We start from the raw sequence: 27,790 nt of genomic DNA, 5'->3' as shown, positions 1-27,790 counted from the left end.
ATGAGCACTTGGTCCTGCCCCCATTCAACAAATGAGGAAACTGAGGCAGAAAAATGAAGCAGCCCCATCTAGTTGGCACTCCAAAGTTTGTCCTTTTTCTACAAATGGGATGCTACTCTGCCCAAACCTCTTTTACAAAAGACCTCAGTCATCCTAGTTCTTGTCTGATGTCAAGGACAGCTGGCTTAGCCTGCCCCAACCTTCTAGCTCAGGCCTCCTGTCTGGTCATGAGCCAGATCTTTATAAAACAGAGCAGAGCCCTGGCCAGTGCAGTTCAGTTGGTTATAGCGTTGTCCTGTTCACTGAAGGGTGGCAGGTTCAATTCCCAGTCAGGGCACATACCTAGGTTGCTGGTTTGATCCCCAGTTGGGGTTCATAAGGGAGGCAACTGATCGATGTTTCTCTCTCCTTCCCTTCCTCTCTCTAAAATCAATGGAAAACATATCCTCAGGTAAGGATTTAAAAATCCTATATAATAAAAGGCTAATATGCAAATCGACCAAATGGCGGAACAACAGGTCACTATGATGTACACTGAGCACCAGGGGGAAGATGCTCAATGCAGGAGCTGCCCCCTGGTGGTCAGTGTGCTCCCATGGGGGAGCACCACTCAGCCAGAAGCTGGGCTCACAGCTGGCGAGGGCAGCGGTGGTGGTGGGAGCCTCTCCCGCCTCCGCAGCAGCCCTAAGGATGTCCGACTGACAGCTCCTGGACAGTGAGAGGGCTCAGGCTGGGCTGAGGGATCCCCCCAAGTGCACAAATTTTGTGCACCAGGCCTCTAGTAAATAAATAAAAACAGAGTAGAGGCCCTGGCAGCTCGGCTTTTAAGTCAGGTGTGGGTGGCCCTGCTGGCTGTAGAGTGAGCTGACCAACTGGATGCTGATGTGGCTATGCTGTCTGTAGGTAGTGATATGGGAACTAGATAAATTGCTCCCAGGGAACAGCTGAGAAGAAGAGAAGGCAGAGGCAGCTGTGGCACTGCAACCTGAGGGCTTCCAGAAAAGACCATGTGAGTACAGGAGATAGCAGAGGCCCTGGGTGACTCCAAAGGCAATCACTGAGCTACCTGCATCAGAATCAGCATGGGGCCTGTTAAAGCTGCCAACCAGGGCATCTCTACCCCCAGCTACTGGGTCAGAATCTCTGGAGGCAAGGCAGAAATTGAAATTTTAAATAAGCTGCATTCTTATCCACACTGGAATATAAGAATCAGTGCTATATTGGGTTAACTTGGCCATCACTGTAGGACGAGGGAGTCTACAGTACAGTTCAGATCAATCCAAACAGGAAAGCAGATAAAGAGGAGGGCGTGGATGCTGTGAAGGGTGAAACCCAGATGATGACCAGCCTGGCTCCCGAAGGTGCTAAGCAAATTTCTCCAGACCAGCCTCCCTGCCAACCCCACACTGAGAGGTCCCTCTAACCACAGCCAAAGTTCAGCAGTTTCAAAGAGGCTGTCCTGAAGTGAAAGAACAAACAGCCTTTGGCAACAGCAGATCAGGTTTCCAATCTTGGTACAGCCCAGGCCCAGACAGCTGTGTGACCTTGTATGGTCCTGTGGGCCCTTGTAACAAGGTCTCCAGAATTAAAAAGGTTAATGTGTACAAAGTGGCCAAGTATGCAGTGGTTCTCAGGGACCAGAATTCCTTCTTCTTTCCTACTCCTTACATCCCTCCCCCCCCCCCAACCCTTTCTCTTTGTTCCTTTCTGTGTTATACAACCAAAGTTTAAATCCTTCCTGGGTTTGTGGGCAAGGAGCTAGGCCAAGTTACAGAGCAAATGGGAGGGTGTCCTGGTAAGGGGAACTTTGAGAGTCACACCCTCCCTCCCTCCTTCCTCCCTCTCCACATTCTTTTCCAGGTGTTGCTAGGCTTGGACCTTTGCCTCTCATGCAAAAGCAAAGAGCCCTTATGTTCCCCAAATTGCCTTGTTGTTGCTGGCGGTTGCCATGGCAACCAGAGCCCACTGACAACCATTGTGAAAAGACCTCTGAGGAGGAGCCTGCTTGGTATCCATTAATGTTTAGTTCAAACACACTGAGAGCATCTACTATGTGCCTGTGCTGAGCAGTCACTTAGCAGAAATGGAAGCAGGTTAGAGCTGGTCCCTGGTCTTGAGGACCTGACAGTCTCCTGGCCAACTCATGTTCAAGCACCTATTGGTCTAGTTCAGTGTTCCTTAAAGTGGGATCCCCAAACCAGTAGCATCAGCATCACCTGGGAATTTGTTAGAAAGCCCAGATTTCAGGCCCCTTCCCAAATTTACTGAACCGGAATTTCTGGGAGAGTGGGGGTCCTGAAATCTATGTTTTAACAAAAGCTCTCTAGGAGGTGCTGATGCAGGCTGAAGTTTAAGAACCACAGATGTAACTAAAAACCTCACACATTCCCAAAAGATGGGTACTATGGCTCCCATATTATAGATGAGGAAACTGAGCCTCTGTCCTGCTCTGGTGTGGAGACTAGCTGACAGTTTACAAAGAGGTTAGACTCTCAGATGCCTCAAATTCTACCTCTGTAGCACCTGGATGATGAGATAATGAGATATTTTTCCTGGGTCCTGCCTAGAGACACCTAGGCCCATGAAGCTATCTTGCACTGTATCTAGCAGGGGCTAAACTGGGACCGAGATGAGGCTTTCCCAGCTTATCCTGTACCTCTGAGCACAGTGACATAAGCAGGGTGAAATGAGAGCCTCACAATGGAGCAGAGAAGACAACCACTAGCCCCAAACAAGGAGACACTGAGCTGACATATGCCCCCCCAGGCAAGGCCATCCCAGCTTCTAAGCCCCTTCCTGCCCAAACCCCAATCCTGTGACCGGGTCTCCTGTGGTCACGCACCTACAGGCTAGGTTGGTCTCTTTCCAAGCTTCTGCCCCCACAGACTCTGAGGGTCCCATCTTACACAGCATCTGCCTCAACACCCCTTCCTCACATTTGGAATCACCTAGTTGGCAACTAATGGCTTACAATCTTTTGCACACATCCCATGACGGCACTCACTGCTTTTGGGGGCAACCCATCCATCTATGAGATCTCTGACTGGCTTAAGTTTCCCTTTGAATGTAATTTTTACTGTTTACAATGGGAGTTAGTCTAATGCTGCTTAACAGAGATTACAGGCTTATTTTTTTTTAAGTGTGATATTAAGTAAGAATACCTATTCCAATCGTATCCAATGACTCTACCACCCACCTTTGTAGACAAACAAAGCAGGTAGGACATACCAACCCATTACCTTGAGGACCATAGGAACAGGACCCTGGGTGGCAGGAAGGACAGGAGGAAATGGAGGACAAAATAGTTGACTTGGAACCTCCATGCTGCCACTTACTCACTGAGAGACTCTGGCAGGACTGGAGTCAGCTAATGCATTTTGGGGCCTCTTTTTGTTTGTTTGTTTGTTTGTTTGTTTGTTTTCTGTGAGGCCTCTTCCAAAAAAATAAAAGAATGTAAGATCACAAATATAATTATCTAGAAGTTGTTTCATTCTGATAGATAAAGTCACAGATGGATTGTTTGTAATGAGAAAAGTTAAAACTCACTCCATAGTGTTTTCAGTTACAATTTCCTTATATATTATTGTTTTTAGAAAATGGGGGACCCTAGAGCTTAAGCGACTTAAGCTTCACGGAAATCTGCCTCAGACCCTGGACAAGTCATCCCCTTCTCTGGGTCTCAGTTTCTCATTTGTAAAATGAGGGTGAACAGGCCCAATTTCTGAGGTTAAGTTAAGGATCAAACAAACTAAATGAAGGGGAAAGTATCCGCTGAGATCTGATTGTATTTTCTGATATTTAAAGATGAATGCTTGGCATTTGGGTATGCGGGAAACAGGTGGAATGTTCCTAAGACGAGGGGAAGAGGGCCTGGTGGCCATCCTAGCTTAGCATTCTGCATGTGGGAGACCTCAGCAAAAGCTCAGTGAGACAGCTAGTGAAATGGGCGGACTAGCTCTCTAGACAATGGACAATGGAATGACCCCTTGTCACCAATCACTATTTTTTTGTTTTCAGGATTATTTTTCACAAGATTCTTTCCAAAGCAGCCATCAATTCATTTCTGGGGGAGGAGTTTTGCCCACATTTGGGCTCAGAAAGACTTTTCACCCAGAGGCAGCTTTCTGGGGCCTACAAAAAAAACCTTTACTTCTGGGGGGTCATGTCCGACAAGGAAGAAAACCTGATCAGGCCTCCCATGCAGATCCATGGGGATGATAACAGGATTATATTAATCATTTTCACAACATTGCCTCTCCCAAGAGAAAAAAAGGTGATGCTGTAGCTCAGGAAATTCAAACAACTCTGGCCTCATTCCCCAGAACATGTTGTACAAGAGGGATTAGTGTTTCACCTGAGAAGGAAGGAGCCCTATAAATTTCCTTCTTGCCTGGGCTGCCCAGCTTGCACATGGCTAACCACACTCTCGGGTTGAAGAGGGTGTCGAGGTTAGCCTCCTCCCCTTTTTGTTTTGCTTTTTGTTGTTGTTGTTATAAATTCTCACCCAAGGATGTTTTTTTCATTGCCTTTTTAGGGAGTGGAAGGGAGGGAGGGAAAGGGAGAGAGAAACGTCGATGTGAGAGAGACATATCAATTGGTTGCCTTCCACATGTGCCCCAGTTGGGGCATGGGATCAAACCTGCAATCGAGGTATATGCCCTTGACTGGGACACAAACCGGAGACCCTTTGGTGTATGGGCCAATGCTCTAACCACTGAGAATGCCGGCCAGGGCCTCCTCCCCTTTTTAAAGTCTCCGAAGACAACCTAATTCCTGACCTAAGCCAGGTGCATTGAAGTCTCCAGTTCCAGATGCTGCTGATACCTACCCCAGAGAATCTAGGAGCCTCCCAGGCTGCAAGTGGACCCCGATCCATCTCTGTAGGCCTATTTGCAGAGAGACCCAGTCTCCCCCAGGTCTTCTAGAGCAGTGGCTTCCAAACTTGAGTAAGCAGAGGAATCCCCAAGCACCATGCCAGGGAGCCCCATTCAGGAAGCCAGGGGCCAGGAATCTGTGAACATTTTCACAAACATTTTTACCCTGTAGGTAGTCCAGGAAGCGCAGAGCTAGAGATATTAGGGTGGTTCTTCAGGGACTCAGCCCCACGCCCTGCAGCTGGGCCCCCACTGCCCACCCAGGCCTCCTGGAATTGTGCAGCAGGCACTGCCCTTGACAGGCCAGCCCTGTGCTTTCCTAGCTGTGTGGCCTTGGGCACTCTACTCCACTTCTCTTGGCCAAAAATGCTTGCCTGGCCTGCCTCCAGGGAAGAGAAGATGACCATGAAGAAGATCTGTGTCCCATAAGACCCCGGGAAATTACCCAGAGTTGCCAGTTCTTGGCTTGAGGACTTAGGGCGGCAGGATGAGATGAGGGTGAGAGTAGGTCCAGTGGGAGATGGAAGAGTGAGGCGCACTAAGTCAAACTTCAAGCAGAGATGCTCAGCACAGAGAAAGTTTCAAGATCATCACATGCAACCTCCTTCTTCATTTTACAGATGAGAAAACTCAGTCCAGAGAGGTTGAAAAACTTGCCCTGTCAATGTCATGGCTTGGACTAGAGCCCTCCTTTCAGCATCCCTATCCAGGACTTTCCTTACTACACCACCAAGCCCAGGTCCCACGCCAGTCCTTCCCTCAGAATAGGATGGGATGAAAGGCACAGCAGAGCCTTCCAGCTACTGCACCTCCTCACTGAGGTTGGCTTCCACCATCCTGCCCCAGCCCGCCTTAGGTCTCAGTTCCAGTTGACCTGATCAGTACAGTACAGGCATAAAGTTTTCTTCCCTCCTTGCCCCAAACCATGCTTTCCTCATAAGGGTAAGGAGGGTTGGGGCAGCTGGACTGCCCCTCCTAGAGCCCAGCCTCTGGCCCCTACCTCTCTATCCTGCCCTGTCCCCATGCTGAGGAGGCACCCACCTGGGAAGATGGGAATGTGGGTGCCCCTGGAAGGGATGATCAGCTTGGTCAGATCTTGTGAGAGGGCCGTCCTGCCTTCCCAGGACTTGAGCCCCATGGTGGCCTCTTATGGGTCAGAGAGGCGTGGTCTGGGGGATTAGGGGTGTAGCCCAAGGTATCTGTATCTGAAAAATAAACCCACCCTGAGTGCTCCTACCAGGCACTGAAGGCAGCAGGCTGAGGCTAGAGCTGGTTTCAGAACAGTCTCTGTCTTGGTCAAAACCTTCACCCCTCACAAAACAGCACAGAAGCCCCATCCATCCACACCCTGGCTTTCCATGGGGCTAAGAGCAGGGCCCAGGGAAGTGAGGCCCATTTGGGACACATGATCTCCCCAGCTCCCTGCAGTCCTCTCTTGGGGGGCTTAGATTCCTGCATCAGGAGCCAGACAGATATGGCAGCTCCCACCTAACTTTGGGACCTTGAACAAATTATGACACCCCTGAGCCTCAGTTTCTTCATCTCTAATAGAAATAATTATAATACTTCATAGGATTGGCACTGGATCTGTCATGTAGGTACTCAATCACTATTTGAATGAATGAATGAATGAATGAATGAATGAATGAATGAATGCGTGAATGAATGAGTGAATGAATTAACAAATGAACGAACAGAAAGGTGACTAGGATGGTGAGGGATCTGGAAACCAGACCAAATATACCATAGCAACCTTATTTCTTAAATAGCTCACCTTGCCTGATCCAGACATAACTAAGGGCTTTCCTCTTTTCCTACCTCCATCTATGAATGTTTCACCACTTTGCTCTCACTGTCAGGGTGTGATTTCCTCTCAGTCCTGCTGGTTGACTCCCAATGGACCCTGCGCCCAGATGATCTCCTCAATGGAAAATGGCTTAAGAGTGACACAGGACTGGTTTCTGGCCAATAAAACAGGAGGGAAGTTCTGCTGAGAGGCTGCAGAGAAGGGGTTCTTGACTCCTCAGAGAGACAGACACTAGAAGAAATAGCCCCTTTCTGCCTCTTGATATTGTCGTGTTGCATTGTGATTCCTAGAACTTGTACAGTGTTTGTGACCAAGAGGGAAACTGGCCTGAGGACAACGACAGCGATGAGGACTGTAGAGCAGAGGATTCCTAAACCATTGTCACACGATGCCCGCCACCCACCATGCCTCTGGACTTCTTTCCCTAGAAGATAATGAATGTTCGCATTTGTTAGGCCAATTAGAGTTGGGGTTTTGTTACTTGAAGCTGAATGTATTCTACATAATCTTCTCCCCAGACCTCTCTTGCATCACTCCCCATCACCAGTCAGCAGAACCCCCACTCATATGCCCAACCCTGGGCTGTGTTCTTAGGACCCCAAGATTACCCAGGCACTATACCTGTCCTGGGAAACCTCATAGTTTTGAAGGGAGGGACTGGCAGGTAATTAGATGGTTACAAGCTTGTGAATGGAGGCTGAGGATGTCTGGGGAGGGACAGACTAACTGTCCTGGGAAATTTGAGAAAGGTTCTGGGAGTTGGCATTTGTGGTAGGAATCTTATAGTCAGACAAACAGAATGTGTTTCAGGCAGAGCTATCAGGGTCAATGAAGATGTGCAGTTTATTTAGAGAACATCTGGTGGGGTTCATTTAGGCCCATTGGGGAGGAGGGGAGTGGTAAGCAACAGGTACATTTTATTTTATTATTTTTAATTTAATAAATCTTTATTGTTTAGATTATTACAATTGTTCCTCCTTTCCCCCCCCATAACTCCCCTCCACCCAGTTCCCACCACACCCTCTGCCCTTACCTCTCCCGCACTGTCCTCATCCATAGGTGTACAATTTTTGCCCAGTCTCTTCCCGCACCCCCCACACCCCTTTCCCCCTGAGAATTATCAGTCCACTCCCTTTCTATACCCCTGATTCTATTATATTCACCAGTTTATTCTGTTCCTCAGATTTTTAATTCACTTGATTTTTATTTTTATTTATTTATTTTTTATTATTATTTTTTAATTTCTTTATTGATTAAGGTATCACATATTTGTCCTTGTCCCCCCATTCCCATCCCACCCCCCTCCCCACACATGCCCCCACCCCCCTGTTGTCCTTAACCGCCGGTTCGGCTCATATGTCTGCACACAAGTCCTTTGGTTGATCTCCCCCTTTATCCCCACCCTTCCCTACCCTCCCCCCGAGGCCCGACAGTCTGATCCATGCCTCCTTGTTTCTGGGTCTGTTCTTGTTCATGAGTCTATGTTGTTCATTATTTCCCCTAGATGAGTGAGATCATGTGCTATTAGAAATACACTTATAAGAACCGAAAATGAGACAAGCAATAATGGTTATGGTGACAGGCAAATGAATCAGTCTGTAGTGAGTTTCTTTCTGGGCCAACAGTTCTTTTGAGACCCAATTTCAATGTCCAACAGTTCCTTATGTGTACATGTCAGCACTGACATTTCAGTTCTGGATGGTGGACAAATGGTGGTAATGCAGGTCCGACTCTGTCTGGTTTGGTCCTGGGCAATCTGCAGTGATGCACAGCTGCTAACTGCTAGTATGGGAAGGCCACATCAGCGTCTTCCGTCTCTGGACTGCTTCTCTTCTGTCTTCATGGCTGGAGTAGTCCTGTCGATTCCTCTCTTGCTAGAATCCACATGGTCTCGGAGTTGTTTTCTGCCAGTCGCCATCTTTCCTCCTCCTCACTTGATTTTTAGATTCACTTGTTGATAGATATGTATTGTTGTTCATAATTTTTATCTTTACTTTTTTCTTCTTCTTCCTCTTCTTAAAGAATACCTTTCAGCATTTCATATAATACTGGTTTGGTGGTGATGAACTCCTTTAGCTTTTTCTTATCTGTGAAGCTCTTTATCTGACCTTTAATTCTGAATGATAACTTTGCTGGGTAGAATAATCTTGGTTGTAGGTTCTTGCTATTCATCACTTTGAATATTTCTTGCCACTCCCATCTGGCCTGTATAGTTTCTGTTGAAAAATCAGCTGACAATCGTATGGGTGCTCCCTTGTAGGTAATTAACTGTTTTTCTCTTGCTGCTTTTAATATTCTCTCTTTGTCTTTTGCTCTTGGCATTTTAATTATGATGTGTCTTGGTGTGATCCTCTTTGGATTCCTTTTGTTTGGGGTTCTGTGTGCTTCCTGGACTTGTAAGTCTATTTCTTTCACCAGGTGGGGGAAGTTTTCAGTCATTATTTCTTCAAATAGGTTTTCAGTATCTTGCTCTCTCTCTTCTTCTGGCACCCCATAATTTGGATGTTGGTATGCTTGAAGTTGTCCCAGAGGCTTCTTACACTATCATCAAATTTTTGGATTCTTTTTTCTTTTTGCTTTTCCGGTTGAGTGTATTTTGCTTCTTTGTATTTCAAATCTTTGACTTGATTCTTGTGTTCCTCTAGTCTGCTGTTAGGTCTCTGTATAATATTTCTTATTTCAGTCAGTGTATGTTTAATTTCTAGTTGGTCCTTTTTCATATCCTTGAGGGTCTCGCTAAATTTATCGGCCTTTTCTAGGAAATTCTTGAAAAACCTTATAACCGTGGTTTTGAATTCTATATCCAGTCATTTGTTTTTCTCCATTTCTTTCATTTGTGATCTGTTTCTTTGTCTCTGCATTTTCGCTGCTTCCCTGAGTTGGTAGGGTAGCTTTGTGTGCTAGTTGTCCTATATGGCCCAGTGGGTCGGCCTCCCCAGTTACCTGAGGTGGACACTCTTGGTGCACTCCTTTGTGGACTCTGTGTATAGCCTTGTTGTAATAAGTCTTGATGGTTCTTGGTATCACTTGGAGGAATTGACTTCCAGGCCAGTTGGCTGTGAGGATTAGCTGTGTCTACGCCGGGAGAACTCCTGTGCTGGAGACAGCCTTATGAGACAAGACTTGCAAAATTGCAAAAGCCTCTGTGCTCAGCTTGGGTGGGGCGGAGTCTCAGGGCTGAGCAGACAGTCTTGGCTTCCCATCAGCCCTGCCCTATGAGGCCCCTGGGTCTCAGTGTCCCTCGGTAATCGCTGCAAGCACCTCTGAGAGAAAGCCGCCCTCGAGTTTCGCCCGCTGACAGACAGTCCAGTTTCTCCCCCAATGAATCTGGATTCCCAGATTCTCGCCCGGAACTGGAGTTCAGCACAGTCAGGAGCTTCCGGTTTCCTCCAGCTAGAGAAAGCCAGTGGCACACTCAGCAGTCAGTCCTCTCTTCGCGCACTTGTGCATGCACCTCCAGACCCCTGCCCTCCGCGGCTCCTCCGAGTCTTCATGTGCCTTTCTCTCTACCTGATAGTCCTGACTCCCCCCATATGAGCCTGGATCCACAGAGTCTCGCCCAGAACTGGGGTTCAGTGCAGTCAGAACTGGGAGTCAGTGCAGTCAGGAGCTTCCTTCTCCCTCCCGCCAGAGAAAGCCAGCCAGGCAGTCAGCCGCCCTTCCTCTCTGTGTGTGTGTCTCCATACCTCAGCCCTTTGCAGTTCCTCTGATTCTCTGTGAGCTTTTCTCTTTCCTTCTAGTTGTAGAATTTCCACTCAGCCAGCTTTCCTGTGGTTCTGGATGATGTCCGTTCTGTCTTTTAGATGTAGTTTTGAAATTATTGTACGAGGCAGCAGTTTAGGTGCTTACCTATGCCACCATCTTGGTTTTCCTCTGCCAACAGGTACATTTTAGATCAGAAGAACCTAAGTGTTCAGGAGAGAAGTGACAAGGATCTCATTTGAGTAGGGCCAGTGGTGAGAACTGGTGAAAGAGGCATTGTAGAGGCCCAATACTAGACCTCAGAGACTGAGGGAGACAGTGAGCATGAAGGAGGAGGGCAAGGATTAGGCTAGGTACCTGGTATATAAGGGAGGGCTGGTGGTTGTGTAAGTCTTGGAGCAGGAGACTGGTTTAGCCAGATGTCTGACTATAAGACAAAGGCATAATGGCCACCATAATGAGAAGGTATCTTTATTATTTAAAAATATTTTTTATTGGTTTCAGAGAGGAAGGGAGAGGGAGAGAGAGATAGAAATATCAATGATGAGAGAGAATCATTGATTGGCTGCCTCCTGCACCTCCCCACTGGGGATCGAGCCCACAACCTGGCCATGTGTGCTGACCAGGAATCAAACCATGACCTCCTATTTCATAGGTCGACACTCAACCACTGAGCCACACCCGATGGGCTGAGAAGGTATCTTTAGACTGAAAAATGATGCAATGCAAGCAACTCTATAGAATATAATATTTATTATAGGGTAATTTACTTACCTAAAGATTGGGTCAGAGCAGACAGACAACCTAGCAGGCCTCAAAGATTATTCCTCACTAACATTCCCTTGTTACAGTATTTTTATAGTATAGTTCAGTTACTAATGATTGACAAGACAAAAAGACAAAGAATACAGTACAAACCAGAGGCCATACCTTTTGGGGGTCTTGTGACAGATGGTTGTTTATGATCAATCACTAGGCAACTACTAACAAACGTATTTATGGCTACTTTTGTTGTTAATCCTCACCTGAGGATATTTTTCCATTTGTTTTTAGAGAGAGTGGAAGGGAGGGAGAGAGACCCAGAGAGCGAGAAACATGGATGTGAGAGAGACACATTGAGCTCTCTTAAAACAAGCCCCGACCAGGGCCAGGGATTGAGCCTGCAACTGAATTACCTTGACCAGAATAAAACCCGGGACTCTTTGGTCTACAGGCCGATGCTCTATCCACTGAGCCAAATTGGCTAGTGCTGGCTACTTTTTATTTTTCCTATAAGGTGACAAGGACAGTGGGTTATTCCTGCCATCCCAGTGGGGTTACCTACAGCCCCTTCTCTCCCCAGTGCCCTGGCTGGGTTATTTGCAGAGTTATCATCATCCCAGTGAGGGGATCCACGTGGACACCGACTCCCAACTCATGGACAGGCAAATGCAGGGAGCGAACCTCTAGAAGTCCACCTGGCCCAAACTGGTCAAGTCCCTCCTGCTCCTGAAAGTGCTCTGCTTGTCTCAGGGGTCTTACAGTGTGGGTGCTCATGTGCGAGGTGGCTCCGACTGCCCACCCAGGGCCATATGGTTCTCGGCCTGGGATTCTCACACCTGCCCACCCGCCCAGGGACTGCTGCTAAGAAGTCCCAGCCAGCCCTAGGAACTCATTTCCAGGCAGGAGACCCTATGCTGGTCAGTCCCACTGCGTTTGCCACGTGCATCAGCACCCACCCCACAGAACAGCCTCATCATCCAGAGAAAAAGGAAAAGCTAAGTGCTAAGGGTCTTGCCTGCGGTTCCCAAGTGTAAGCTGTGCACATGGAACCCAAAGCCAGACAGCCGGGCGTGCCAGGAATGTCAGGCTACAAATCATTCTTAGTGCTCACTGTTCTGAGCACTGAGCGTAGAAATAGCCACTTCCTCTATGCCCCAGTGCCAAAGGTGCAGCATGGCAGCTGCATCTGTGGTGCCAGCAGGTCCAGCACCTGCAGGGCAGGGGCTGGCTACTTTTTAATGGAACACAGACACTCATCAACTAGAAGGCTTTGAGATGCTTGCTAAGGACAATGAGGTTAGTCAAAAGTTACAGCATGAAAGATACCTGCGACACAGAGATGGTCTTCATTCTCTTGTATAATACCCTCCCACAGAGTATCAGGACTGGCCTATGTGACCGCTACAGAATACACAGAAATGATGATAGGTGACTCCCAAAACCAGGTCATAAAAGTCATGGAAACATCTACCTTAGTCTCTTGGATCTGGGGGAGCCAGCTGGCATGAGGGAATATGTGGTGAGCTGTTACGGCCATGGCATACTCTGCCCCATGTTGGGTACCATATGTGCTGAGCCAGCTCAGCCAGGTGGTGAAGGCTTGAGAAAAGACAGACAAGAGAAAAAAGCTGGGTCTGGGTGGGACCCTGTCCTCTCTGATGGAGAGCTAGCGACAGCACTACAGCTTGAAAGCTGTGTCTTTATTTTATAGCCAGATTCTATGAGGCAAAGTAAGGGCATGGTCAAGATGTTTACAACATTCTCCTGGGTTTTGAATCTACTCAATTATATGCACTTGAACTCTATCAAGCCCACATCACTCAGCCACGTGGGACCACATGTTTGGACCATAGGGTCAAGCTTACAACTATAGCCTTTGGCTCTAATTGTGCTAGGAGGGCTTTGCCCTCCAAGCTAGGACTTGCACGTGGCTTTGCCACGAGAGGACCGTGCCCTCTCATTAGTCTGAGGCTTGAACCTGTCCAAACACTGTGGCCACTTTCCACAGGAATACTCAAGAAACTTCATGGAGAGGCCCATGTGGTACAGGACTAGAACCTTCTGCCAATAGTCAGCAAGGCATTGCGCTTTGCGCCCCCGCCCGTCACCCCAATCTTGAGAGTGAGCAATCATGCAAACAGATCCTCTGGCCCCAGTCAAGCCTTTAGATGACTACAGCCCCAGCTGACATCTTGGCTGTAACCTCAAGAGAGGTCTTGACCAACTCAGCTAAGCTGCTCCCAAATTTTTAACCCACAAAAACTTTGAGACAATAAATATTTGTTATGTTAAGCTGCCCAATATGGGGGTAATTTATTATGCAGCAATAGATAACTAAAACAAAGACCTAGGCCTCTAAGATCTTATTGTCCTACCTGCCCTCCCTAGGATGAGGGAAGATTATTCTTATCACTTTGGCCTCAGGAATAGCCTCTCCCCTCCTGGATGAGGCCCCACCACCCATGCCCACTGCAGAGCCCATGAACACAGGTGAAGGAACCTTGTAGAAAACTGCCCTAAGTAGATTTAACAAATAAAAATACAGGATGTCCAGTTAAATGTGACTTTTAGAAAAACAGCAAATAATTTATTTATATATGAATACCAAATATTACACAGGACATGCTTATACCGAAAAGTATTCATTATTTATCTGGAACTCAATTTAACTGGGCATCCTGTATTTTACCTGGTAACTCTTTTACTAAGACTCTGGAGTCACTGCTGTTTCCACATCCACCTGGGAGTAGCCTTGGTCCCCATAAATCTTCTCTTCAGTTAAAAATATACCCACAAATTTTTTTAAAAATAAATGATAATAAAATAATATTATGAAAAAAATAATAATATACCCTCAAGGGGCTCTAACTCACTGCCAGACACCCTGCTGAATCCTAAGGCTCTGAAGACTAGGGCACGATCCCTGCTCTCACGGAGCTGTCAAGTAGGGGAAGGAGATGTGCAACAAAATAAATTACAAGATTTGTAAAGTGCTGGGCCTCAGGGAGGCACTCAGCCTCAGCTATCAGCAGCAGAAAACCCAACCAAAAAGGCTTAAATAAAGGTTTTATTTCTCACACAAAACAAGAAGTTCGAAGTATGTCTTCTACTGGCTTTGGCTCAGTAGGTCAATAGTGTCAAGGCCAAGACTTCTGTAATTTCCTGGCTTTTCCCCATGACGGCAAGGTGACTGTCACAGCTCCAGCCATCATTTCTGTGTTCAAGACTGAATAAAGAGTGGAAGGCAAAGGTTTTCCAACCCTGCCTTCTGCAGTCGATTTGTTCGTGTTTTATTGGTCAGAACTAAGTCCCGTGGCCACCTTTAATTGCAAGGGAGGCTGGAAAAATGGACCATAGGATTATCATGATTGGATTAAACCAGCCCAGTACATTGCTGAGTAAGGCAGGCCCAGTTATGTCTGCCAGGTGCTCCAACAGAAATTCATACGAAGTGCTTTGCAAACGCATGCTCTACCTGAGGGATGGTGGTCAGGTGAGGCTTCATGGAGGAGGTAGCTTTTGAGCTCAGGCTTGTGGAATCACCTGGCATTTGCCAAGAGGAAAAGGGACAAGGAAATTCCAGGCAGGGAGGACAGTGCTAACAACTGCATATTGACCAGGGGATGGGTGGAGATACCAGTGAGGCCAGTTCATGAAGGGCCTTGGTGGCCATGCTAAGCAGTTTGTGCTTAACCGGGTGGAGAGCATTTTTCTCTCACCTCACTCAGCTTACAGCAGCATTGGACACATTTGACCACCCTCCTTTCTTGCTTTCTGCCATGTATACCCTCTGATGTTCCCTTCCTGTGCTCCTGCTCAGAGTCCTTTGCAAACTCCTGCTCCTCTACATGGCCACCAGAGTTTTGTGTTTAACCCCCCACTGAACCATGCTCCTTTCTCCCATGGCACTTGCCACAGTGGTAATTAGATGTTTATCTGTGTGGCTATTTGACTACATACTCCCTCTGCTAGCTTGTAAGCTGATTCTGTGTACCAGTCCCTGACACACAGCAGACCCTTATAAAAATCTGTTGAATGAACTGATGAATGAAGGGCAACATGTGTGTATGGAGTGTGGGAATTGAAGGGGTGTGAGCTGGGAAGATGTGTGGGTTGTCTCCATTTGTTCCAGTCACTCAGTTGGTTATGATAGGAGGGGGACAGAAATTGGGGATGAGATGCAGGCAGGTTTAATAGGGGAGACCAGATAGGATTCTGCTCCCAGGTCTTTGGTTCTGCCTCTGAGGACCACCAACTAGAACAGAGTGAGACCCCATGAGGGAAAAAGAGATTTAATTCCAACTGATGTGTCTCATGTCCGGGTATCCCACTTCCTCCTTGCAAGGAGAGGATGGTAACACTAACCCACCTCCCCCCCCCCCCCCCCCCCCCCGCACACACACACACACACACACTTGCCAGCTGGGGGAAAGGCAGCAGAGAGAGTGACACCATTGTTTTTGAGTGGACCCACTTCCTGTGTACAAGGCTCCCTCACTGCACCTGCTGATTCAGGATGGGCTCTACATTCCAGCTGTTGGCAGGAACATCCTTAGAGATCCAGCAATTATCAGCAAAGCCCTGAATAAGGGACCAGGGACCAGAGAAGGACAGCATCTTGCAGCCGTACTTGCCCTGGAACAATGACCCAGACCCTGAAGAGGTAAGTTCTGTTGATCCCACTGCCTCCATCTCCTACCCACCCTTTTAGGGCCCTCAGGGGACACAGCCTGTTAAGGATGAGACTCAGATCCAGGGTGGTAAGGGAGGAGAGGAGACAGGTAGGCTCTGGAGTGGTTTCAGGGATCACCAACCGGTGGTCCGCAGACCACTGGTGGTCCATGAGGTCCGAAAAGTTGGCGACCTCTGGATTAGATAATAGAAAAGAGACAGAAGCATAGCTAGCATTTGGGAGAAATGTCTATGAATGAGGCCTGGGTAGACACATTCATATAATTTTGAGAGTTAATGATCTTCTGGACTCTACAACTCATCAAGTTAGCCCTCTATGGTACACTTCCTCTGCTCACTCAGTGGCAGAACCCCCACCTCCCAAGGCAGGCTGTTCATCTTCAGACAGGCCCCACTCTGCTACTGCATGTGCCCATGAGGTTCCCAGAGAAGCCGGCTGAGGTGGGCAGCATGATCTCCATCTTGCAGCTGAGTGAACTGGATTGGGAGGCCAAGGCCACATAGTAAAGCAGGCTCCTGACACTCATGCCAGGGCTCCCTCCCTCTCCAATGCTCGGCCTTTCCTATCAGACCCTACGAACACTCTGGCTTAGTGTTCCAGTTCTCCCTGTGCTGTGCTGAAATCTATCCCTTTGCCTTCCACAGCCACCTGAGGGGCATGTGGACCTTTCCCCAAAAACTTTTTCCTTGTCTGTTTGTCTGTGTTCCCATCTGGTCACAGCTCCTGTCCACTCTAGGGGAAAGCATTGCTGTGCTCTCACCTCAGGGGAGGGTGGGGACGGGAGGAGCCAGGGACTCCCAACAGGGGCTCAGAAGACTGGGCATTGGCCTCCCCAGGCCTGCCTGTGGGCCTGTCACCAGACTGGGACCCGGCAGGAGTGGGTCTGCCTCGAGCCGGCCTGGTAGTGTGTGGGTTCTTGACTTCGTGCAGGAAAGATTTCACAATAGGAGTCCAGGTGATTTTGAGAGTAGGTTTATTAACTCTGGGGACAGTCACAGATGGAAGGTCTTAGAGTAGAAGAAGCAACAGGAGAGAGACTAGATGGAGCTCTGCTTTGGCTCCCTAGAGATGTTAAAGGAAAGAAGTGAGCCATGGCGGGGCTGCTGTCAGCTCACTGGGAAGTCAGAGAAAAGGGGCCTTGGAGTCAGGTGTAGGGGGTTAGTCCAGGATGAGCTGCCGCTGCCCGCTGCTCTCATGGTTACAAATTTCATGGGGACCCTTAGAGATTAGGAGAGAAAAACAAAGATGCAAGCCTGAGAGGGAAGAAAAGTGTGGACTTGCTCCAGAGAGAGCCTGCGCTGACATCCTTTGTTTTATTTTTATCTCTCTTCCTCAGGGGCTGGAATCTTAGGGGAGGGTTTCAGCAGAAAGTTCGTCCGTTTCCCATGTGTTTTTTTTTTTTAATATGCTGATGAATCAAAATGAGGGCATAGGGGAGTTTGGGATCATTCTCTGCTTTATTTTTATCTTGGGTCTGCTTTCTGGCTGTAATTGTTTTTTGTGTTGCTAGTTCCCCTGACTTTACCTGTCCTTGGATTTGGCTGGTACAAATGGCACTAATTGGGGCTCTGTTATCTATTTCTCTGACAAGGTGATTTAACTTATTTATTCTCTCGTTAGGAAGGAGAGGTATAAATCATTTGCTCTCAAGTGTCCTTGGTTAGGGAAGATACGTTCTTGCGATTCACTAGCTCAGCAATTTTCAATCTTTTTCATCTCATAGCATACATCAACTAATTACTAAAATTCTGTGCCACACCAAAAAATATACTTTTTGCCAATCTAACAACAACAACAACAAAAAGTAGGTATAATGTTGACTCATTCACACCAGATAGCTATTGTTGTGTTCACTGTTGTCATTTTTTGGTTTGACAATCTAAGGGGAAAGAGGTCATTGCCCCTGACTAAATAGTCAGGTATTGCATGTTTTAAAAATTCTTGCAGCACACCAGTTGAACATCACTGCATTAGCTATCTGTGAATTAAATTGTTTGGCCTTATTTAATTCTTATTCTTGGGGCGAGGGGTAGAGAGAAAGAGGAAAGGAGAAAGAGAAACATCAATTTGTTGTTCCAATTATTTATGCATTCATTTGGTTGCTTCTTGTAGGGCGAGACCCAGATATGATTTGGGACATGCTTACACTGACCAGGAATCGAATGTGCAACCTTGGCATATCGGGACGATGCTCTAACCAAAAGAGCTGTTTGGCCAGGGCCAGTTTAATTACGTTGTCTTAGGTTTCCCGTTTCACTTGCCAAGAAATTGCCTTTCTTCTCACTCTCCTGCCTCACACCCACGAATCGTGTTCCCAGCTGATCATGGCACCTCATCACACTGTTGTAGTAAAATGGACCCTGGCTGTACCCCAGCAGCCGGGCACGGTGGTCAGGGGCCAGAGCTGTGGTGTTCTGCCACCTGGCTTCAATCCTCGCTTAATCATATCACCTTCGATAACAGATTTTGCTTCTCTGTTTTGCTGTATAAATAGGCCGATGATAGTAGTTCCTACTTCACAGGATTGTTGCAATGATTAAATGAGTCATGTACCCAACAAATAGTTATTGAGTGCCTGCTATGTGCCAGGACAGGGAGAACCAGAACTGTTCTAGGCACTGGGATTAAGGCTCTGATCTCATGGGACTCCAATTCGGTCAAAGTATACTGATGGCCTGCTGAGTGCCAGAAGCCAGACATCTGGTGACATCTGGCCATTGTCTACAGCCTTTGGATGCCACCAGCCAACAAAGGGAGCAAGACAGGTGGGCCAAAGTGAAGTCTGGGTCTTTCCTACATGCCTCAATGACTCTCCCATCAATGCTCATCTGCTAGGAAAGGCCGTGGCAGGCTGCTAGGGAGAACAAAGCCAGATCTCACCCCTCCTTTTCTCACTCTTTCCTAGCTCTGAACTTTGCCTTTGAGGACTGGCAAGGAGGACAGGCCAGGCTCGCTAAGGCTGGAGAGCTTGAACTGTTACCTAATGCCACGGGGCTCCTCCCAGGGCCAGCAGCAACCTGAGCTCCAGCCCCCCTTCTCCCTTTGTCCCCCACCTCCTTCCTGCAACCTGACTCCCGCCAGACCATGGTTCTCAGGAAAGCAGAACCTTTCCCAGGTACAGAAGCCACCAGGAAGGCCTGGCACCCATGGAAAGGGAGGGGCCCAGGGCCTGCAGGGAGGCCCAGGCTTCTTCCATCATCACTAGCATTGACTCCAGAGACAAATTCAGCCTAAACATTCCAGGGGGCTTGTGGGACACCAGGACACCGAGAGGGACTGAGCCACCTTGGCTGGAGAGGTGTGGGTGGAGGCCACCGCAGGCCAGGGCAGGGCCAGAGCAGCCTGCACCCCAGCAAAAAGTCTCTGGGGGAATGGGATGCTGCTGGTGTGTGGGATTTGCCTTCACTCCCTGTGCAGCCTCAGGAAAGGCTTCTTTCCCTTCAGGACCAGAGGGGTTCAAAGGGCCTTTCCAGCACATTCATTAGTGACTCTAGGCCAAACCAGCTTGTGAAGGGCTTTTCCACGGGAGAAACTTCCAATATGTAGTCCCTGTACCATGTCATCTGCTTCTTCAAGCTTATCCACCTGCTCCCATGTTAAACCCACACACAGCAATGCATCCACTCGTGACCTCCCCAGGCTGCCACTCTGGTATACACACTCAACACTCCTCAGTCCAATCCAGGGCTACTGCAGGGAGGAAGACTGATGGGGGTGCTGTTATTGGAACCTCCTGCCCTCTTCCCCCAGGTCCCAGGAGAGGTTCTGCTCCCTCCTCCCCTCCCTCTTTGCATCTCAGGTAAGGAGAAGGGAAACCAGATTAGCAGGATTTGACACCTGCAGTTCAGGCCAGCTGTCTTCTCTTATAGCACGGGGAGGGACATGGGCTCAGTGCTGTCCCAGCACCCATGGCCAAGGTGGCAGGGAGCTTTGCTTCCCCTGATAGAGCCCTCAGGAAGTCAGGGCTGAGACAGCCTCCTTCTCTCTGCCTACTTCCTCAGACAGTGGAAAGGGGAAGAGTGTGGAGCAGGTGAGACCTGGGAGAGTAGGATACCTGGGCTCCATCCTTCCATCTGGGGAAATGGTCTATGCCGTATTTTACCTCTAATGCCAGGTAACTTTTCCATGCACCTGGAGCCCTGAGAGTAATAGAAGAGGGACCACACCCGGGAGTGTAGAACAACAACAACAACAAAAACAGAGGGCTCAAGGGTTTTAGATTCATTTTCTGCCAACCACAGGAATGCCCCTGGCAGAAAGCCGGTGGCCATAAGCCAGTCCATCGCATGACAGGCCTGGAGACCTGTGGAGAGCCAGTTCACCCTGTGGTAGAGATTCCAGGCCCCTGGAAGGGCCAGCTCTGCTTGTCCCTAATCATCCAACCTCCTTGAGACCCTTGAGCCCTGGGTTCACAGGGGCAGCTCCAGGGGAGAGCTCAACTTCAGCCTGGTTCTGTCACTAGGCAGATTTGTGTGGCTCCCTTCAGACCCCTGCACCAAACAAGCAGGGAACCTCACAGTCTCTACCGCCCACAGGATTGAGACCAAGTTGCTTAGGCTTGGAACCTCCACCGTGGCGCCTGTGGCCTCTCCACGGTCATGTCTTTGCTGGCCCTGTGGACCCTTCCGCACCTAAGTTCCTGGCTAGTCAGACTGAACACATTTGTCCTGAAATATGCTGTTCTTTCCCCCTGGAACACTCTTCTCTACATTCCACTCCGAGAGGGCTGCTCAGCGCTCCAGGCCAGGTTCAGGGATCAGCTCCTCTGGGACACCATCCCTGGGCCCTGCAGGGCTGACTGCTCCCTCTTCTGTGCTCTGCAGTCAGGGAGCAGATGTCTCTTCTGGATCTGGTAATACTTTGGGTTTCATCTGCCTCACCAAATGGCACTGGGACCAGGCCTTGGTCGTTTGTATGTCCCCAGGCCCTGGAATGAGGCCCAGAATGCAGCAGGTGCTCAGTAACTATTTGATGAGAAGTGAATTAATGAATAAATTAGTAAGTAAAAGGGTGAGGGTGGACATTGCCAGGGGTTAGGCTCCCAGGATCTATGTATGGCCCTTGACTCAGTTCCCTGTGGGCCAGGTGGATAGGTCACTCACTGGGCTTAGAGCACTAAACTGAGCATGAGTATGCCCTCTCTCCCACACCCAAGTTGCCCAATGCAGTTTCCCAGGGTGATAAGTACTGATTGAGCAACCACTGTGTGCAACACCACGTGACATCTATCTCCCCACCCTCCAACTATTCTGTCCTGTTCCTTGAACCTGCCCAGCCCATTCCCACTGGGCCCTCTACTCTTGTTCCTCTGTCTTTCTGGAATGCTCTTTGTTCTGATCCTCTCATGGCTGCTCCTTGGATTCTTTCAGGTCTCAGCAAAAAACTCATCTCCTCAGGGAGGCCTTCCCTGATCTCAAGTTGCTGCTCTCTGTTCTCATTAGCCTGTTTAATGCTCTGTACCATGCTAACTCATATTTTTCTTGTTTATTTATTTGTCTGTTTGCCAATTGTCTTTCCCTCCCCCACCCCTCCCACAACATATGCACACATTGTTAAGAAGGCAGCATTTGGCCATCTTGTTCACTGCTGCATCCCAGCACTGGAATAGCACCTGGCACACAGTAGCTGCTCAGTAGATATTTAGTGGATGTTCAGTGAATGAGTATAAGTGAATGCCAGGCTTCTGGGAAAAGGGTCCAAGCCAGACAGTCTTGTCCTCAAGGAGTTCACGGTGCAGTAGTCAGACAGGTACCCGGAAAAGGCTAAAGGAAATTGATACAATTTGCCACCGTTGATAAAATCTTTCACCACCCACAGAAGCTGCATTGATTGCACATCACGCCAGGTGCCTCTGTTCTTTAATGTTCACAACCTCCCTAAAGGTAGGAATTACTATTTCCACTTGCCGGTGAGGGAGCAGAAGCTTGGGAGGTATGCCTGCCTCCAGGTCAAACATGAGAAAGAAGCATGGTTTTAAGCCCTCCCCTCTTTAACATACACTGAGTGGCCAGATTATTATGATCACCCCATCAGTACTTCGTTGGGCCACCTTTTGCCTTCAATACTGCGGCGATTCTTCTTGGCATTGACTCCACGAGATGTTCAAAGGTGATGCGAGGAATCTGACACCATGCCAGATGAATAGCACTGTCCAGTTCTGTGAGATTTGATGGTTGTGGAACCAGCTGCCTGATGGCTCTTTTAACTTCGTCCCACAAATGCTCAATTGGATTGAGATCTGGTGATTGTGGGGGCCACCTAAGCAAGGTAAAGTCTCCCTCATGTTCTTGAAACCTCTCCTGCACAATACGAGCACCGTGGCATGGTGCATTGTCTTGTTGGCAGAAGCCATCTCCATTGGGATACGCCATCAGCATGATAGGATGAACTTGATCAGCAACAATACTTAGGTATGTTGTGCTATTCAGACATTGTTCTATATGAATTAAAGGGCCCAAATCATGCCAGGAAAACATGCCCCAAACCATAACACTGCCCCCACCAGCTTGAAGGGTTGTACTCATGCATGTAGGGTGCATGCTTTCATGCTGTTTCCGTGAAATTATCACTCTGCCATCTGCATGATGCAACTGGAAACATGATTCATCGGACCACATGACTTTTTTCCAGTGCTCGGCTGTCCAATCCTTGTGTTCCTGTGCGAATTGGAGATGTTTTATCTTGTTTAAGTGCAGACAGCAAAGGTGTTCGAACAGGCCTTCGGCTTTCGTATCCCATACGATGCAGTGTACGGCTAATTTGCCTACAAACGTCAGGTGGGCAAATAATCTGGCCACTCAGTGTGTGTATGTGTTGTGTGTGTGTGTGTGTGTGTGTGTGTGTGTGTGTGTGTGTATTTTTTTAAGAGGGTGAGTGGAGAAGGACTGGTGCCTGCAAGAAGAGCTAAAGGTGGGGATGGATGGCAGGAAGGGTAGAGGTCTATCCCATCCAACCTGGGGTGGGGGACTCCTTTCTGCTCTCCTCTGCTCAGGGAGATCCCAGGCTGCAGATGGGGTTGGTTCTGTATGTCCTGCCTACAGGGCCTGATGGGAGAGGTCTCACCTGTTCTTACCCAAGCTTCCTGTCTCTCTCCCAGAGTCCCCAGCCATCCTGGAAAGGTTTGGAGTGCTCCCACACGCCAACACCCCCCACCCCCCACAGAAGAGTCTTTTAGCAGAGGGCCTTAGGATAACTCCTGAACACTGGGCCCCAGGGTCTATGCCTGACCTCCTGGAGTCAGCACCCCCAAGTGGGCTCAGCTGGATCACCTGAGAGTCCCTACCAGCTCACTCCTCCATCCAATGACCAGAGTGGTGGAGGGAGCAAAAATATGTCAGGAGACCTGAGTTCTGTGCTGGCTCTGTTACAGATTCACTGCGTCCTTAGCCAATAACTTCCTCTCTCTGGGCCTCACTATCCTGAATGCAGTGTGAGGGCTGGACTCAGAGTTCCCTCAATGTTTGATGAGCCTAATTCATAGGAATGGCCCTTTGATGATGCAGTTCCAGGAAGGGTGTGATGGGCAAATGGAATGGGAGGTTTAGAGGACTTTCCAGTTGCCCTGTTCATTATGGGCCACAAATGGTCACACCTGCTCGTGAAGTGAGCCTTTCCAGAGGCGTCCTGCCAGCTGTCTGGTTATCTCACACAGTGCCAGCAGCATGGTGTGTTTGGGGAAAGACAGAAAGGTGGTGGGGACAAGATTGGGGAGGTAGGCTAGAATCATGTTGGACAAGGTGGAGGGAGAGGGAGTGCTTGCTTTGCTCTGTGAAGTAACATGTATACATGCATGCAGGTACAGTGTGTACTTGTGCACAGATCAACTTACGCATGATTTTGTGCATGGATAGGTATGAATACATATAAGTGTGTGCCTTAACCACATACATGTACATTTTTGTGGGTGCATATCTACCTGTTTGAACTTAATGTATGGATGAGGCCCCAGATTTGTGAGCTCAAAATGTTGTGTGTTTATGCCTGTGTAGGGTGTGTGTGGGGGGGGCCTGGGGGCTGCATGGTTCCAACTTCCTTGGACACTGGGAAGGCCCGAGCTGTCCAGGGCCACCTCAATGGGCAGCCTACCTGGCCCTTGGTGCCTGGGGGCTGTAGCTAGACCCCCAGGAGGAGGAGTTCCATTAAGCTGGCAGCTTTAGGATATGAGTTGGCCATGGCTCAAGGGCACAGTTGGGCAGGCAATTCTTTGGAGACCTTCCTGGGGGAGGGGATCTAGGTTCAAAACAGAACCATGGAGCAAGGTTCCAGGCGACTTGTGATCTGGAAATGGCCCCAAGCTTCAGGTCCAGGTTAGGGTGCTGCTCTTACAGCCAGCAACTGTATAGGCATGGACGTCAGAGCTCAGGAAGCATCCCGGGATAGAGGTTGGGGTGGTCCCCCTGTGGGTTTCAGAAGCCCAAGGGTCCAGCACCCACTCTGATGGTCAGCTCCCCCTCTCTCCCCTCCCCCATTCTATACTTGGGGAAACTTCATCCTACTGGATTGTCCTACTTCCAACCCTACTCTGGACTCTCCCCCCTCCCACTCACTGTGAGCAAGCAGGCACCTTCAGGCAGGACAGCACTGGACTTCAAGTGGGAACGCTGTGTGTATGTACACCGGTACACTCTCAGCTTGGCCACACTCTCCTTGTGGCCCCAGAAAGTCATTTTGTGCTCTATCTAGGCTTTGTTTCTGCCTGTCCAACCCCACTGGCCAGGGCCTCAGGCCAGGTTCTCCTCACTTCCATCTTGGGCTACTGCAACCATCAATTTCCCGTCTGCCTCTCAGCCTCTGTGCTCCACCTATTGGACCCCACCTTCCTGTCTTTGCTCACACTGTCACCCTCTGTCTTCCTGGTCCCTCCCTTGCCTCGTTAACTCTCCTCCCAGAAGTCTCTTCTCTGACTCTCCTAGGTGGGCTTCTCTCAGACTAACTCCACACCGCACGTCTCCCTTAGTGAACTAGGAGTGCATGTAAGGCAAGGCTGGTTCTTTTCCATCTTTATGTTCCCAAAGCTCAAGACAGGCCTGGAACTCAGTAGTTGCTCACAAAGTATGTGTTAAAAGAAAGAAAAAAAAAAAAAGATAGAGAGAGAGAGAGAGAGAGAGGGAGAGAGAGAGAGAGAGAGAGAGAGAGAGAGAGAGAGAGAGAGAGACGTGTTGAAGGAACCCTTGCAGAATGCTCATTACTGCCCTTTCACTGCCCTAGGAGCCAGCTGTTTTCCTCCCTTACCCCCAGGGCTGGGAGCATAGCAGACCCCAGGGGGGTTCATAGAGGGCTGTCATCGTGCAATTCCGCTTCTCTGCTGCCTCCTGCTGCTGAAGAAAAGAAACTGTTGGAAGTTTCTCTGCCCTGCCTTGGGGATAGGAGAGACATTTTTTGGAGTGCAGGGAAGAATGGCTCTCCCTTATCCTGAATGTGCAGTATTCTTCATTCTCCTAACAACAGCCAGAGGACATGGTTGGCGCTGTCCTTCCCTCACTCCAAAGCCCACTCTCCATGGAAGCGTATGAGCTGCAAATCATTCCCAGCTTTCCAGGCTGGTCAAGGGGCCTTCTGAGCACCTGTAAAGTGTGGCTGAATTACAATTCTTTATTTATCCATTCCCTGTCCCTCCCCTCAGACCTGGCCTGAGTTACCCCCAAAGGCAGGGATCACCTGTTCATTTGTTCAACAAATATTTATTGAGCATCAGCCTCATGTTGGGGTTTCTCTGATCTCACTGACCTGGGTGGATTTGGACTTTGATCTCAATCTCTAGCCCCGACTTGAGATTGGCAGACAATCTGTTTTCAGACATGGGACACTCAATAGGAAAATGGGGAGGGACTTTGGATCCCCTCTAGGTCCTCTAAAATGTATGTTGAGGGGAGAAACGGCCCCCTCTGACCTCGGTCCAGGCTTCCTGCTATTAGCTGTGGCCAGACCAATGAAAGCCCAGAGGAACAGACTAAGAACCAGTCTCAAAGCAGCAGTGTGGCAGGGGCCCAAGTCAGGGGCTGCTGCGGGCTGCACTGCCAGCACCATCCTGCCTCCTTGGAACTCCACTAGTAAAACCAGGGCAAAGGAGACGGTTGGACTCAAGGACCTCTGAGGACCCTCACAAGTCTGTTACTTGGGGACTTGTGAGAGGGCCCCCAGCCAGACCAGGAAATGCAGAGCTGGAACTAACCACTGGTGATCCCAAGGCCCACGGCTTCCGCAGCTCCACAGCACAGTCCACACAGGAAGGCAGACACAAGGGATGCCACCCTGCCACACTGGGAGCAGGTGCCCTCTCATCTGCTTCTGGGTCCAGGCCTGAGACTGGGGTGGAGGGAGAATGTTTAAGGAACACATAGCAGCCTGTGTTCACTGAATGACACCATGGGAAAGGTGCCAGATGTGGTTGGAGACAGAGGCCCCAGGCCAGGCCCTGCCAGACCTGCTCTGTGACTGCAGACAAATCCCAGCTGTAGTCTGGGCACCCGACTTCATGGCTAGCAACCCTACTTCACAATCCCCCTGGGGAGTCATCCTCTGCGCTTCATCCCCCACCCCTTTGTCTAAAGTATGTGCCTGTCACTGCCTGCCCTCATCTAGGCTGGGTGGCTTTGTAGGTGTCTTATTGCCTCTAATACCCAGAATGTATCCAGGAGCCAGCCCAGAGTAGGCCATCTGGCTCCTGGAATTAACAAATGTCATGTGTTAGGATAGCCATGAAAACACCTGCAACTTGGCATGTGTTCTCAATGTGAGCCCGCTGCGAGGAGCTCCGGCTGATGGCTTATAGAAGCCATGAGCTCCCTCAGGCTCACAACCTGTCCTGTTCTGCATCAAAGGAGCCCCCTCCACCCAAAACTACATTTCCTGGGCTCACTTGCCAAAAGGTTCCTGGTTAATTTGGCCCATGGGAGACCCTGATGCTAGAGGACAGGTGGAGAAGTGAGGGCTCTTGCTTCAGATGCCATCACTGCCAGTGCCCGTATCACCCACTCCTTAGTATAAGGTCTTGCCAGGGAGTCCTTCTTGTGGTGATCCCACTTCTGGCTCTGGTAACACCCTCTCCTCCCTAAGAGTAGTGGCTTCCTGCTGTTGCCAATCTTGAGGTTGCCAAACCTTCCTGTCTGCCCTTTTAGTTCTCCCAGCACCTTTGCAGCTCATTTCCCATATCAGATCCCCACTGAGTGGAGGAGGCCATTTGCCTGACTTGACCCCTGCTAGATCTCTCCACTTCACCATCCCACCCTACATCACCCCTGCCCAAATCCTGCTCTCCATATTCCCCAGCCAGACCACAGAGACCACACAACCAGGTTAGAGGCTGTTTCTTTATACAAAGGTAATCAACACTATGGATCCACCAGCATGCTGCTGCGGTTCACATTGGTCCTTCTCACCACTTCTGGGGCAGAAGTCTTAAGGGGTGGGGAGTGAGCAGTCACTGCAGGGGAAAAACACTACACATGCCGTGCACACCAGCTGGGAGGTCCCAAAGGGCAGACACAGAAACTATACAGTCAAGAGTACTATACACAGTGACAGGAAGGAAATGCAGAGCTGGAACTAACCACTGGTGGCTACTGACAACCAAGAAGCCCAGCTGTGCCACTACAGAGTTAGGCGTCATCATATAATCAGTCTTGCTTCTGCAGCTACAAAATGGGGACAATAAACTATACTTCACAAAGTTGTCATGAAAATGAAATAAGGGCCTAGCTGATTTTGCTCAGTGGATAGAGCATCGGCCTGCGGACCGAAGGGTCCCAGGTTCAATTCCAGTCAAGGGCACATGCCTGGGTTATGGGCTCGATCCCCAGTAGGGGGTGTGCAGGAGGCAGTCAATCAATGATTCTCTCTCATCATTGATATTTCTATCTCTCTCTCCGTCTCCCTTCCTCTCTGAAATCAATAAAAATATATTTAAAAAATCAAAAAAATGAAATAAGGACATATAGCAAAGTACTCAACATA

At 49.1% G+C, this 27,790-nt stretch overlaps 1 non-coding gene across 1 annotated transcript; it reads right to left on the bottom strand.

Moving 5' to 3' along the window:
* Positions 1 to 12,222: 12,222 nt before the first annotated feature.
* On the bottom strand, positions 12,223 to 12,358 carry LOC114231631 (small nucleolar RNA SNORA43). Its single transcript, XR_003617614.1, has one exon. It is a non-coding gene; the product is annotated as a small nucleolar RNA SNORA43 (small nucleolar RNA).
* Between the last annotated feature and the right edge of the window lie 15,432 nt (positions 12,359 to 27,790).

Source organism: Eptesicus fuscus, chromosome 4 (assembly GCF_027574615.1).
Source record: "Eptesicus fuscus isolate TK198812 chromosome 4, DD_ASM_mEF_20220401, whole genome shotgun sequence".
NCBI lineage: Eukaryota > Metazoa > Chordata > Mammalia > Chiroptera > Vespertilionidae > Eptesicus > Eptesicus fuscus.
This window is presented reverse-complemented; position numbering and strand designations above follow the sequence as displayed.